General features: G+C 34.5%; 1 protein-coding gene across 5 annotated transcripts in view; it reads right to left on the bottom strand.

Annotated features, from left to right (window-relative positions):
* The window catches only part of PTBP2 (polypyrimidine tract binding protein 2), an 82,462-nt gene that overhangs the window by 45,848 nt on the left and 22,022 nt on the right, over positions 1 to 14,592 (bottom strand). The window lies entirely within an intron of this gene.

Here is a 14,592-nt window from a genome sequence, read left to right as displayed (position 1 = left end):
AGATCCCACATGCCACGGAGCGGCTGGGCCCGTGAGCCATGGCCGCTGAGCCTGCGTATTTGGAGCCTGTGCTCCGCAACGGGAGAGGCCACAACAGAGAGGCCTGCATACCAAAAAAAAAAGAAAAAAACCAACTTCTATTTTATAAGTCTATTATTTTAGTCCCACTCATTCACCAATATTTCTAGTTCTATATTTTCAACTGTATATACCAACTTGAAGTGCAACATCTCAAAACTTTTTACTTCATCTGTCCAGTGAAAACTATTTTAACAAAATATAAGTACATTCTCATTCTCCAATTCTTCCAGACTCAAGCATTTATAAAAAGCACTTGTAACTTCCTTTATCGAAATATAACTGAGAGGCAAAGCAGTTTTACTCTCAAGAAGTTTTAGTTAGACTTCAGGGCAAAGCACAGTGTTATACAAGCTGCTGGCTTTAGAAAAACAAAAAAATAAAATAAAGTTAATCTGAGCTAAGAAAAATGAATGCTCACACTCTTTGCATTCTATATGGGAAAACAGAAATTTCAAAGAACAGTTAAACCAGAAACGTAGGTATATACAGGTAGAGAATATTTCTGTTATTCTACTAGCTTTAGTTAACTCCAATAGACACCGCACACAAAAAAAATCTGACTAGGTTTACTGTAAAAGCTGCCTGTAACTCTGCATTTCTGAGTAGCTGCATAGCCTAGTTGCCAAAAGTAACTTATGCATGAGCTGGAAAAATATGGAAGGCTACACTAAATTAGAGGAAGGCTCACATTACCTCTACACCTCTATGCAAGAGGACATGCTGTTAGGACCCTCATAAACATTCAAACTGAAACAATGTGTTGGAATAGTCTCAAAGTATTACCAAAAAATGAAATAACATATCAAAAATGTCTGTATATAAAAGTTAATTGGAAATCTCAGAGAATTCTGAATAACATGTAACAGAATCTATAAAATGATTTCAGTTCTTTCACATAAGAGAAAAAGTCATACTTTCAGCAATAATAAATACTAATATTAAAGAAAAGCAGTAGCACTAGCAGAAACATGTATACCTAACTTAAAGAGGTATTCCATTTCCATACCTATAAAAAAATGGACTCAAGAGAGACATATCTTACAATTGTCAAGCCTCCTCCCCACTTCCAAAGAGTTAAAAATTCCTTCCAATGAAATCCAATTCCAATACTAGTTAGAGCTGTGTCTTTGAAATGTTATGCTTCTAAAGAAGGAACTAGTTTATTACAAAATAATTTTGAATAAGATTATTTCCCCAAGACTAAGTTTCTAATAACATTAACTTTTCTGACTTCTAAAATTCTTTTTTTCTTTGACACAAATATACGTGTAGAGAAATAAAGTCTGGACAGTGAAAGGCTGTTGAGATAGATGCTGTTGGAAACAGAATTCTAGTGAAGTTAATTATAAGAAACATTTTGGGAAAAGCTGGAATGTAAGAATGAAATTCTGTTTTGTATCTGATAATGATAAAAATGTCCTTGTAATACTGTCTGTAAAAGTCCCTTTTTGAGACATCTGGATGACAACTGCATATTTTTCCAGGTAAGTACAGTCACTGGTTTTTAAAGGTCTTATTATTCAAATTGGGGTCTGTTTGAAATACAGACTCTCATCTTTGTATGTTAGGAAAAACACAGAAAAATTTCAAAACTCACATGTTTCCTTTGTTCAAAAAGGTAAAATAATTGAATCTATATAAACTTATGTTGAAACAGGCTTTAAGAAATTTTACTCCATCACTACAAAAACACTTGATTCATTCTTTAGTCACAAAGTACATTATCATTCCTAAACATATTTTTTAAAAAAAGGAAAACAGTAACAGATTGTTTTCTTTTCAACAAAAACAACTCACTTTCTCTACTTTGCTCCCTTTGTTAATGGAACTACTATCCATCAACCCAGTGATTCTAGGCCGAAACTCTTAATACTCCTACCAAAGTCTACTTCCAAATAACTAAGAAATTGTCTAATTTCTTCATATATCATTCTCTCCATATTCTACTTCTGAGACTCTAAAATTCAGGACCTCGGTGTCTAAAGCAGATTATTGTAAAGTTTTAAACTGTCCTATGTACAGTAGTAACACCCCTCTGCCCCCTAAAAAATGCAAATGGAACAAAAATCCTAAGTGTAAATATCATGAAGTCCAATCTCCTTAGTACAACAAATCAAATCCTATATTCAGACCCCTGCCCACCAGGACTTTTTTAGTCATTCCCCTTCTCACATTTTACATTGCAGACAGACAGAACTCTACAAGTAGTTGATGGGTTTCCACAAGTACCTACTATTTCAAATACATTTTGTTATTTATTTTACAGCTTTGTTCATTGACAAAGAACATGTCCATCACCCCAGAAAATGTCCTAATACTTATTAATCCCCAGCATCCACAAGCAACGATTATTTTGGTTTCTATACTGAAAATTAATTATCTGCTCTTTACAGAAAGGCAATCACATAGTATATACTCTTTTGCGTCTGGCTTCTCTTGCTTCATATAACGTTACTTAATATTCACTCGTGTTGCTACATGTATTAATAGTAATTCTTTTGCTCTTAATGAGTAGTAATCCACTGTATGACTAACTTCTTGATCCATTTTCCTGTTGATAGACATTTAGATTGTTTCAAGTTTGGGACCATTATAAATAGATTTTTATACACACACCTGCACAACTAGAAATAGAAGTACTGGGTCATAGGACGTGTTTATGTTTAACTTTATAAGAAACTGCCAAACTGTGTTCCAAACTATTTTACACTCTCACCAGCAATGGCATATATTTTCAGCTGCTCCACATCCTCATCAACATTTGGCATTACCGATTTGTTTAATTTTAGCCTAGATTCTAGTTGGTCTGAAGTGGTATCTCATATTAGTTATAAATTGTGATTTCCTTATGACTAATAAATCTTTTCATATGCTTATTAGCCATTCATGTACCTTCTTCTGTCCATTTAAAAAATTAGTCTCTTTGTATTTGACGTGGAAGATTTTTTTTTTTTTGCGGTACGTGGGCCTCTCACTGTTGTGGCCTCTCCCGTTGCAGAGCACAGGCTCCGGACGCGCAGGCTCAGCGGCCATGGCTCACGGGCCCAGCCGCTCTGCGGTATGTGGGTTCTTCCCGGACCAGGGCACGAACCCGTGTCCCCTGCATCGGCAGGCGGACTCTCAACCACTGTGCCACCAGGGAAGAATTCTTTACATACTCTGGATGTAAGTATTTATATATGTCAGACATGTATTGATATCTGAATGAATATTAATATTTTCTCTCAGCCTGTGCCTTGCCTTTTCATTGTCTTAATAATGTCATTTGATGAGAAGGTTTTCATTTAGATGGACTCCAGTTTGTAAAGCATTCCTTTATGGTTAGTGTATTTTTGTACCTTTTCTAAGAAATCTTCATTTACCCCAAGGTTGAGGATACATTCTAGGATTTTCTTTTTTCTTAAAAGCTTTGCATATTTAGATTTTAGGTTTAGGTATGTAATTCATCTTTTTCTGTACGGCATGAAGTAAGGTTTGAGTTTCTAATTTTTTTTTGTTTGTTTTCATATGTATATCCAACTGTTCTAGCACCACTTGCTAAAAATACTTCCTGGGGCTTCCCTGGTGGCACAGTGGTTGAGAGTCCGCCTGCCGATGCAGGGGACACAGGTTCGTGTCCCAGTCTGGGAAGATCCCACATGCCGCAGAGCGGCTGGGCCCGTGAGCCATGGCTGCTAAGCCTGCGCGTCCGGAGCCTGTGCTCTGCAACGGGAGAGGCCACAACAGTGAGAGGCCCGCATACCGCAAAAGAAAAAAAAAAGAAAAAAAATGCTTCCCTTTCACCATTAAATGACCAAGGGACCTTTGTAAATAATCAACTAACCTTAAATGTAGGAGTTTATTTATAAATACTGTTCTGTGACACTAATCATGCTAATACTAAACTGCTGTGATTACTTAACTCTTGAAATCAAATAGTATTCCAACTCTTTCTTTTCTTTTTCAAATGGCTTTAGTTATTCTAGGTCCTTTTTTATGTCCATATAAAGTTTAGATCAATTCACCACTTTCAATGTAAATGCCTGTTCAGCTTGACTGATTTATAAATTTCATCCCAATTAGAGGAAAAATGACATCTTTAACATACTGAGCCTTCTACTCATGAACATGGTGTATCTATTTATTTAGGTCTTTAATTTCTCTTTGCCATGCCCTGCAGTTATTGATGTAGTTATCAGGCACATTTTTTGTTAAATTTATTCTTTGATATTTTGTCTTTCTGATGTTTCTATAAACGGATTTTTAAAAATTTCATTTTCCAAAACTTTGCTAATAATATCAGAAAAAAATTATCTTTGTATGGTGAATTGTATCCTGTAAACCATTCTAAAATCATTTAGATTCCTTTGGGTTTTCTATTTTAAAAATCATGTTGACTGTGAATAATACAGTTTTACTTCTTCCCTTCTGATCTTTATGCTTTTTATTTATTTTACTCGCCTTAATGGAAGCAAAAGCTAGAAAAATTGTGGAAACAGACATCCTTACTTCATTCCTCATTTTAAGAAGAAAACATTCACCCCTGCAGGTTTTGTTGTTGTTACTGTTGTTTTAAAGAAATTGATTAAGTAATTACTTAAATTTACCTGGAAACACAAAAGCTCTAGATTAATCAGTTAGTAAAAAAAGAGCAAAGTTCCTCAACCTCATTAGTCATAAAAACGAAAATGAAAACCTTGAGAAACTACTTACACACCCATTAGAAGAGATAAAATTAAAAAGACAATACCAAGGTGAGGATGTTGAGCAACTGGAACTTTCATATACTGCTGGTGGGAATGTAAAATGGTATAAGCACTTTTGAAAACTGTTTGGCATTAAATGTACATAAGAATTAAACATACACCTACCATAGAAAACAGGCGTTCCACTCCTCAGCATTTACTCAAGAGGAGTAACAGTGGATGTTCACGTAAACACTTGAACATGATTGCTCCTAACAGTTTTACTCATAATAGTCCCCAAAGGGAAATGACTTAAATGTCCATCAATGGCTGAATGAATAAACAAAATGCAAACACTACTCAGCAATGAAGAGGAAAGGAAGTGAAAGCAGTACAACACAGAAGAGTACATAGTACATGATTCTGTTTATACAAAATTCTAGAGAATTCAAACTAATTAATAGTGACAAAAAGCAGATCAGTGATTGCCTGGGAAGGGGATAAAACAGGAAGGGATGGCTACAAAGGGCTATGAGGAATCTAGTGTGTGTGATGGATATATATTTTGACTGTCAGTGATTTCATGGGTGTACACATCTTTCAATACTTATCTGACTGTACACTTTAAATGGATGCAGTTTATTGTATGGAAATTATACCTCAATAAAATTGAATTTAAAGTGCAAAAAAAGAAAACATTCAATATTTCACCATTATGAATGAAATTTATTGTAGGCTCTTAGTAGATGCCCCTTGTCTACCCTGTAGAAGTTCCCCTTTCTTATTAGTTTTCTGAGAACTTTTTATCATGAATGGATGCTGTATTTTTGTCAAATGCCTTTTCTGCTTCTATTAACATGATGATTTTTTTCCTCCGTTATTCTATTGTGATAAATTACACTGAATTCCTTTCCGACTGCTAAACCTTACAATCAAGAGGTAAGCCTCAATTAGTCATCATGAATTACCTTTTACATACTGCTGAAAGTGATTTGCTAATATCTTGTTAAGAATGTCTGCATTTATGTTAGTGTGAAATCCTGATTTCTTATATTATCTTTGTTAGATTTTGGTTTTGGTAGCTTCATAAAGTGAATTAGGGAGTATCCCCCTTCTCTTTTTCTAAAAAAGGTTAAAAGATGGCTATTACTTCTTACTTTGAAGTTTCATAAAATTCAACAGTGAAACCACCCATGCCTGAGTAAAACCACCAACAAGTGAAAACCACCTACGAGTGAAATCACCTGTGCCTGAGTAATCTCTGTGAAAAGATGTTTTTTATTATTAAAAATTCAATTTTGATAGTAGAGATAAAGGTAACCTATACCTATAATATTATAATATAGAGGTAATCTATTATATCAGTTTTGGTTCACTAGATTTATAAAAGAGTGTCTACTTCACCTAAGTTGCTGAATTTATCAGCATTACTGATGCTTGTGATACTGTCTTCCTGTCCTATTACACTGTGTAGGATCTGTAGTGATATCTCCACTTTCGTTCCTGATTCTGGTAATTTATGTTTTCTTTTTCTTTCTTGACAGAAATTTTAAACCTTTCTTTTTTTCTACTACAGATATTTTCCAATGTAGGTAGATAAGTACTAATATAGATATAGAACTATTTTCCCCCCATGCACTTCTTGTGGGGAAAATATTTCTATATTTTCTTCTATATTCCAAGAAAATATAGATGTATTTTCATTTGATGTATGATTAAAATATGATGTATTTTCATTCAGTCAAAAATATGCCCTTTATATCTTCTGTGTTTCATGTGCTTTTCAGAATTGTATAAATTTCTAAATATTTGGTAATTTCCTAGATTTCTGTAAATCCCACTACAATCAGGTACTATATGAACTTCAATCATTTGAAATTTATTGTAAGTTATTTTAACATCATGTTGAATATCCTATGTACATTTAAAAGGCTATTCTGCAGTTATTGGATGTCTTGTCAATGTGAGTTAAGCCAAGCTGACAGCATTGTTCAAATCCTCTACGTATTGTTTTTTTAAGATCAATTCGTCCTACTGATTACTATGAGGAATGTTAAAATAGCCAATTGTAAATTTAAAATTGTACATTTCTCTGCTTCTCTTTTAATTTTGTCATTTTTTAAAATGTACTTTGAAACTGTTATTACTAATATACAAATAAAGGAATGTTATATTTTCCAATATATTGACTCTTTCGACCCTAAGCAATATGCCTTTTTATACCCGGTAATACTCCATGTCTTGAATTCTACTTCATCTGATGTTAATACAATCACATCAACTTTCTTGTGCTTACTGTTTGCATGAAATATTATTTTCCATCCCTTTTACTTTCAACTTGTGTCTCTGTACTTCAACCTGACTACAGCAGTAGACACCGTAGTTAGGTCTTACTTTTTTAATCCAGTATGATAATCCAGTATGATATTCTTTGCCTTTTAATTGGACTTCTTAAGACTACGTATGTCCAAAAGAAACATACTACAACCCACATAAATTTTAAGTATTCTAGTAACCACATCAAAAAGTAAAAGGGAGTGAACTTAATTTTTTTTTTGAATTTTTGAATTTCAGCAGGTTCTTATTAGTTATCCATTTTATACATATTAGTGTATACATGTCAATCCCAATCTCCCAATTCATCCCACCAGCACCAATCCACCACGTTCGAACCCTTGTTGTCCATACATTTGTTCTCTACATCTGTGTCTCTATTTCTGCCCTGCAAATGCATTAATATATGATATCTGTTTTTCACTTTCTGACTTACTTACATGAATCTTCTGTGATTCATGTGCTTTTCAGAATTGTATAAAGTTCTAAATATTTGGTAATTTCCTAGATTTCTGTAAATCCCACTACAATCAGGTACTATATGAACTTCAATCATTTGAAATTTATTATATGACCGTCTCTAGATCCACCCACGTCTCTACGAATGACCCAATTTTGTTCCTTTTTATGGCTGAGTAATATTCCATTGTATATATGTACCACATCTTCTTTATCCATTTGTCGGTTGATGGGCATTTAGGTTGCTTCCATGACCTGGCTATTGTAAAACAGTGCTGCAGTCAACACTGCAGTGCATGTGTCTTTCTGAATTATGGTTTCTCTGGATATATGCCCAGAAGTGGGATTGCTGGGTCATATGGTAATTCTGTTTTTAGTTTTTTAAGGAACCTCCATACTGTTCTCCACAGTGTCTGTATCAATCTACATTCCCACCAACCATGCAAGAGGGTTCCCTTTTCTCCACACCCTCTCTCCAGCATTTGTTGTTTGTAGATTTTCTGATGATGCCCATTCTAACTGGTGTGAGGTGATACCTCACTGTAGCTTTGATTTGCATTTCTCTAATAATTAGTGATGTTGAGCAGCTTTTCATGTGCTTCTTGGCCATCTGTGTGTCTTCTTTGGAGAAATGTCTATTTAGGTCTTCTGCCCATTTTTTGATTGGGTTGTTTTTCTAATATTGAGCTGTCTAAGCTGTTTACATATTTTGGAGATTAATCCTTTGTCCACTGATTCATTTGCAAATATCTTCTCCCATTCTGAGGGTTGTCTTTTCGTCTTGTTTGTAGTTTCCTTTGCTTTGCAAAAGCTTTTAAGTTTCATTAGGTCCAATTTGTTTATTCTGGTTTTTATTTCCATTACTCTAGGAGGTGGATCAAAGAAGATCTTGCTTTGATTTATGTCAGAGTGTTGTTCCTACGTTTTCCTCTAAGAGTTTTATAGTGCCCGGCCTTACATTTAGGTCTCCAATCCATTTTGAGTTTATTTTTGTGTATGGTGTTAGGGAGTGTTCTAATTTCATTCTTTTACATGTAGCTGTCCAGTTTTCCCAGCACCACGTATTGAAGAGGCTGTCTTTTCTCCACTGTATATCCTTGCCTCCTTTGTCATAGATTAGTTGACCAGAGGTGCGTGGGTTTATCTCTGGGCTTTCTATCCTGTTCCATTGATCTATATTTCGGTTTTTGTGCCAGTACCATATTGTCTTGATTACTGTAGCTTTGTAGTCTAGTCTGAAGTCAGCGAGTCTGATTCCTCCAGCTCCCTTTTTCTCCCTCAAGACTCCTTTGGCTATTCAGGGTCTTCTGTGTCTCCATATAAATTTTAAGATTTTTTGTTCTAGCTCTGTAAAAAATGCCATTGGGGCCTCCCTGGTGGCGCAAGTGGTTGGGAGTCCGCCTGCCGATGCAGGGGATACGGGTTCGTGCCCCGGTCTGGGAGGATCCCATGTGCCGCGGAGCGGCTGGGCCCGTGAGCCATGGCCACTGGGCCTGCGCGTCCGGAGCCTGTGCTCCGCAACGGGAGAGGCCACGGCAGTGAGAGGCCCGCATACCGCAAAAAAAAAAAAAAAAAAAAAAAAAAATGCCATTGGTAATTTGATAGGGATTGCACTGAATCTGTAGATTGCTTTGGGTAGTAAGTCATTTTCACAATATTGCTTCTTCTAATCCAAGAACATTGTATATCTCTCCATCTGTTTGTCATCTTTGATTTCTTTCATCGGTGTCTTATAGTTTTCTCAGTACAGGTCTTTTATCTCCTTAGATAGGTTTATTCCTAGGTATTTTATTCTTTTTGTTACAATCGTGAATGGAATTGTTTCATTTCTCTTTCTGATCTTTCTTTGTTAGTGCATAGGAATGCAAGAGATTTCTCTGCTTTAATTTTGTATCCTGCAACTTTACCAAATTCATTGATTAGCTCTACTAGTTTTCCGGTGGCATCTTTAGGATTCCCTACATATAGTATCAAGTCATCTGCATACAGTGACAGTTTAACTTCTTCTTTTCCAATTTGGATTCCTTTTCTTTTTCTTCTTTGATTGTTGTGGCTAAGATTTCCAAAACTATGTTGAATAATACTGGCGAGAGTGGACATCCTTGTCTTGTTCCTGATCTTAGAGGAAACGCTTTCCGTTTCTCACCATTGAGAATGATATTTGCTGTGGGTTTGTCATATATGACCTTTATTATATTAGGTTCCCTCTATGCCCACTTTCTGGAGAGTTTTTACCATAAATGGTGTTGAATTTTGTCAAAAGCTTTTTCTGCATCTATTGAGATGATCCTATGGTTTTCATTCTTCAATTTGCTAATATGGTGTATCACATTGATCTGCACATACTGAAGAATCCCTGCATCCCTGGCATAAATCCCACTTGATCATGGTGTTGGATTCTATTTGCTAGTATTTTGTTGAGGATTTTTGCATCTATGTTCATCAGTTACATTGGTCTGTAATCTTTTTTTGTAGTATCTTTGTCTGGTTTTGGTTATCAGGGTGATGGTGGCCTCACAGAATAAGTTTGGGAGTATTCTTTCCTCTGCAATTTTTAGGAAGAGTTTGAGAAGGATGGGTGTTAGCTCTCTGTAAATGTTTGATAGAATTCACCTGTGAAGCCATCTGGTCCTGGACTTTTGTGTGTTGGAAGATTTTAAATCAGTTTCAATTTCAGTGCTTATGACTAGTCTGTTTATATTTTCTATTTCTTCCTGGTTCAGTCTCAGAAGGTTGTGCTTTTCTAAGAATTTGTCCATTTCTTCCAGGTTGTCCATATTACTGGCATATACTTGCAAATAAATTAATTTTAATAATATATTTTAACCCAATATATCTGAAATATTACCATATCAACATATAAGTCAGTATTTTTAAAAATGAGATTATTTTGTGGGTTTTTTTGGTACTACGTCTTTGAACAACACACAAACCCATTTACATCTCAGTTAGGAGTAGTCACATTCCACATGCTCCACAGTCTCACGAAACTAGTGGTTACTGCACTAAACTATGTTAGTTTAACCAATTTACATTTACGTTATGACTGGGTTTAACATCTAGCTCTTTATTTTCTAACTGTCCAGTGTTTTGTTGTTCTTCTCTTGTTATATTTGATAGTTTAATTCCATTTTAATTCCTCTATGGGCTTTTCTTTTTGAATAGTCTTTTTGAGGTACAATTCACATAAAATAAGGTGCCTATGTGAAGTTACAATCTGACAAGTTTTGACATATATTTACATCTGTGAAACCTTCAGCATAAGGGAATATACATATCCATCACCCCCAAATTTCCTTATGCTCTTTACAACCCTCTCCCTTGCTCTACCCACCTCTAAATTCCAAGCAACCACCAATTTGCTTTAATATGCATCTCCTAGAGTTTTATATAAATAAGACTCATACCGGACATACTACTTTTTTCCCCGTCTTTCACAGAGCATAATTATTTAAGAGATTTATCCCTGCTGCTGCATGTAACATAGGTCACTCTATATGGCCAAGTAGTATTTCACTGTATGCAATGGAATTCAATACCAAAAGAGCTATCTTTTTATATATTCATCTGCTGATGGACACTTGGGTTGTTCTGGATTTTAGATATTATGAATAAAGCTAATATGAACATTCATATGAGTGTTTTAATGAGTATATGCCTTCATTTTCCTTGGGTAAGCACCTAGGAAACAAATAGCTGGATCATACAGTAAATGTTTAACTTTTTAAGAAACTGCCAAATTGTTTTCCAAAGTAGTTCTACAATTTTACTTTCCCATCAACAGTATATGAGTGTTACAGTTCCCCCACATCCTTTCCAACACTTAGTATGATCAGTCTTTTAAATTTTAGCTGTTGCAGAAATGTGTAATGTTATCTCACTTTGCATTTCTCTAACGACAAATGATGCTGAACATCTTTTTCATGTGCTTATTTGCCATCTGTATATCTTTTTTTCTGACCAATTCAATTACTTTTGCCAATTTATCAAATTGGGTTGTTTGCTGCCTTATCGTTGAGTTTTAGAGTTTATATATGTAGTCTGAATTTGTGTATATTCTGGATAAAAATCCTTTATCAGCTATATATATATATATATGTATATATATCAGACATCTTTGTAAAGATCTGCTGCTCTATGGCTTATCTTTTCATTCTCTTAACAATGTCTTTACAATGTCTTAAACTTACATTTAAGTATTTAAAACTAATTTAAGTCCCATTTGTTCTTTCATAGATTGTGTTTTTGAAGTCACATTAAAGAAATCTCTGCATAACCCAAGGTCACAAAGATTTTCTACTATGCTTTCTTCTAGAAGTTTTATAATTTTTAGGTTCTACATTTACATCAAAGTCCATTTGGAGCTCATTTTTGTATGAAGTATAGATCCAAGTATCTATAGCTTGTTGCTGCTGTTGTTGGCAGCATATGGATAGCCTATTGTTACAGAATCCTTTGCTGAAAAATCTACATTTTTTCCTCCACCGAATTGCCTTTGTGCCTTTGTCAAAAACCAGTTGTCCATAACTGTGTGGCTTTATTTCCGGACTCTCTATTCTGTTCCATTGATCTATTTATCTTTCTTTATGCTAATACAACTTTGTTTTGATAACTGTAAGGTTTACAATAACTTTTAAAAGCAGGAGTCAGCCCTCCAACTTTCTATTTGCTTTTGAATATAAGTCTTCGTACCTTTTTAAAGACATTGTTTCAATATGCAACCTTAAGTTACTAGAACATTCTTATTTAAGAGTTAATACTCTATCACTTCATGTAAAATATAAAAGCCTTAAACCGTAAAATTCCATTTATCTTCACTTTGTGCTAATCACTGTCATATAAACATCTATGTACAGAATGAACCACGTAATTCAAAGATTTTCTGTATACCTAAACAGTCTTTCAAAGAAGTTTAAGGGAGTAAAAGAGATAGCTTTTTAAAATTTTCACACATTTATTTACCATTCCTGGTACTCCTTGTTATTTCCTGCAGATCCAAGTTTTTGTCTAGTGCTATTCCATTCAGCCTAAAGAACTTGTTTTTTTCTTTTAATGCAAGGTGTTAGTCTTCTGTGAGATATCTTTTTCTTGCTTGCTTAGAAGATTTTCTCTTTATTATTAGTTTTCAATATTTTGATTATTGTGTGCCTTGGTATGTTTCTTTTTACTTATCCTGACAGTTTTCTTCAAATTTTAGAAGTTTTCAACTATTACTGCTTCAATTACATAAGTATTTGGCACCATTCTCTTTACTCCCTCTCTGAAACTGCAATTACATGTATGTTAGACTGCTTGATCTCCCCAAAGATATACTTTTACTCTCTCTGGAAAACTGAGTAATTTCTATCAATCTGCATTCAAGTTCATTAGCCTTTCTTCAGTTATCTTCAAACTGCTGTTACTCTCTACCAGTGAATTTTTCATTCCAAATTTTGTATTTTTCAATTAGAGCATTTCTATATTGTTTTATTTAGGCAGGCAATTCAATTACTGGTGAATCCTTCATGTGTTGTCAGGCTGGACTATCAGAGTTTCTTAACTTAGTCTTATGGCTGTCACTTACTACAGTGTATGATTCTTTCTTTTAAGGCCTGAGCTTTTTGCAGTCTAAACAGAATGTCTGAAGTAATCTGCAAGACATATATATTCTAATTACCCAGAACTCCAATGTCTCAGAGCACTGCACAACCTACAGAATCACCATTCTAGCTCTGACCCACAGTTGGTCATTTCTGATAGACCAGGAGAGTCTCCACCTACACATACGCAGCCCAGCCATTATTCAAAATTCTGAATTAAGTAAGAATCCCCACACCAAATTCTGCCCTCCAACCTATGCCCAAAGCCCTGGACAAGTTCCTTTTTCAGGATCCTTCTACATAAATCCCAAATGTCTCAGCTGCTTTGAATTCCAATCTTAGTCTCTTCAGAACAGTGAGACCTCCATGCTTTACTTCGGCTCCACCTCCATGTGCTACAACAGTAGGGTACCCCAAAGCAGAAAAGCCAAAGTATTCATGAGACTCACTTCATATGTTTCCCTTATCTCAGGTTTCATTATCTTGTACTATTTACTCATCAATTCCAGACAACAGTTGTCCCATATATTTTATTCAGTTTTGTAGTTTTTGATTTGGGGGAAAGATGGAAAGAAGGAAAGGCTGCTACCAGTACTCTGTCATAGCCCTACATATTAATTTAGAAAACATTTCCATTATCAATCATTAAATGCACTATTTCAAAAAACATGAAACTGGCAAAGCAGAGATACAGACATTTGAGCCTGTTTGTTCAATTATTTGTACATGGTACCTTGACTATCAAAATCATGGCTGTTCAATTATTTGTACATGGTACCTTGACTATCAAAATCATGGCCTAGTGATTTTGCTTTGTAATCATGACATGGAAAACTCAGTAATGATAATGTGCAGAAAAATTCATCTTAACATCATTATAACTATATTTGAAAATACTTCATTATAATTTTTACTTAATTGTCAGGGATGTGTACATGTGCACTAAGGTGTACATATACACAAGCATGGCTACCTGAAGGAAATCAAAATGCTTCCATCCTTTTACAATCTTTATATTGCCCAATATGATTCCTCAAACAAGTAATTCAGAAAAGGGTTTAGAAAAAATAAACTTTGGCTTTAGGTAATAACATAAAATGTAGGGTTATAAGGCAAACTAATTCAGTCATCATCAGATTCAAATTTGGTCCACTGGCCATAAAACTAAGCTCTAAAAATTAGTCTATATAGACAGACATTACAACCAACCAACAGTAATGTTTCAAACATATAAAGCTTAAACACCCTAACTATGAAGATTAAATAAATCATTTTATATTTCCAAGTAAATAAATAAAGGAAACCAATCCAAAGAGTTAAAAATACTGTTACCACACAGAAAAAAGATTTAAAGCACATAAAAAAAACAGCTATGCAACTGAATCTTATGGTATTTTTTTTTTTTTAACAGTTTGGGCTTTAGGATTTGTGGGATAGAGAAGAAATACTTAAAAATATTTTATGACACAATAGAA

The sequence above is a fragment of the Mesoplodon densirostris genome, chromosome 2, assembly GCF_025265405.1.
Source record: "Mesoplodon densirostris isolate mMesDen1 chromosome 2, mMesDen1 primary haplotype, whole genome shotgun sequence".
NCBI classification, from domain to species: domain Eukaryota; kingdom Metazoa; phylum Chordata; class Mammalia; order Artiodactyla; family Ziphiidae; genus Mesoplodon; species Mesoplodon densirostris.
Note: the sequence above shows the minus strand (reverse complement) of the source record. Positions and strands in the feature narration are given on the sequence as shown.